Below are 1,496 nucleotides of genomic sequence, written 5' to 3'. Positions count from 1 at the left end.
GTTGTTGTTGTAGTAGTATACCACGGTGGGTTTTTTTTCCCATCCCTCACAGTTCTACACTCGGCACGTACCTGTCTAAAAACGCATTTTTACCATTGCCTTGCACTTTCTCCATGAACACTCAACATTGTCAGTGTCGGAACAGGCATTTGCGTTTTCATCTGTCAGGTCGTCTGGAAATCTGCCTTCTATTACTCTTGCTAGCCAAACAGATACACCGTCCTCCCTGCAACGGCCTTATGATCACTGCGTCCCTGTTCTGCACATACAGAGTCGAAACACGTTCGGGTCTGTTTGTCATCAGTAGGTCCACGATGTCATCTCCACGAGTCGGTTCTCTGTTCATTTTGCTCGAGGTACTTTTCGGACAGTGCACTCAGTATAATGTCACTCGATGCTCTCTGTCCCCCAACCACCCGTCCTGAACATCATCTGAGTGTCCCAGTCTATATCGGGTACATTGAAATCTCCACCTAAGACCCTAACATGCTGAGGAAAATGTATGTGAAATGTGTTTCCAAATCCGTCTCTCCGTTGTTCTGCCACTAATGCTGCTGCGTCGGGAGGTCGGTCAAAGGAGCCAATTATTATTAAACCTAGCTCGGTTGTTGAGTGTAACCTCCACCCACAATATTTCACAGGAACCACCCACTTCTACTTCACTACAGGATCAAAACCACTACTAAACAGCGACGAACACACCACCACCGGTTGCATGCAATCGAGCCTTTCTAAAACACCGTCCGTACCTTTGTGACAATTTCGGCAGAATTTATCCCTGGCGTCAGCCAGCTTTCTGTACCTTATAACGATTGCAGAGCTTCGGTGCTTTCTCTGTCAGCGCTTGCGGTTCCGGTACTGTACCAACGCAGCTTCGACAGTTGACAAACAATACCGATTGCTGCTTGGTCCCCGCACCCGTTGAGGCTGCTGTTGCCCCCTTTCTGTACTTGCCCAAGGCCATCTAACCTAACACAAACCGCCCAGCCCACGCCACACAACCCCTGCTACCCGTGTAGCCGCTTGTTGCGTGCAGTGCTCTCCACCTACGACTATAACATGCCTTCGACATTCGCACTGTACAACACCTTAGGTTAGGGTTGGCGTCGCTTGGGTTAGGTTAGGTTACGTTGGTTGGACGTGGGTTAGGTTAAGGGTTAAAGTTAGGTTAGGCGTCAAAGTTAGGTTAAGCGTTCGGACGTGAGGCGTCAGGTGGCCGCACCTACCTTACGGCCGGACATCTTAGGTTAGGCTAAGGGCGCCGAGGTCACGTTACGTTCACCTTCGGGCGCCACACGTAGCTGTCACAGGTAGGTCGTAGTTCGGTCGGTCGGTCGGTCGGTCGGTCGGTCGGTCGGTCGTCGGCAAGCCGCAAAAAAACTACAGACGACGTCGACAAAACCGCCGCAAGACCGAGCAGGAGGCAGATATATACCGAGCGCCAAAGAGACCGACCACACACACACACACACACACACAACAAAAAAAAAACAAAA

The sequence above is a fragment of the Schistocerca nitens genome, unplaced genomic scaffold (assembly GCF_023898315.1).
Source record: "Schistocerca nitens isolate TAMUIC-IGC-003100 unplaced genomic scaffold, iqSchNite1.1 HiC_scaffold_353, whole genome shotgun sequence".
NCBI lineage: Eukaryota > Metazoa > Arthropoda > Insecta > Orthoptera > Acrididae > Schistocerca > Schistocerca nitens.
This window is presented reverse-complemented; position numbering follows the sequence as displayed.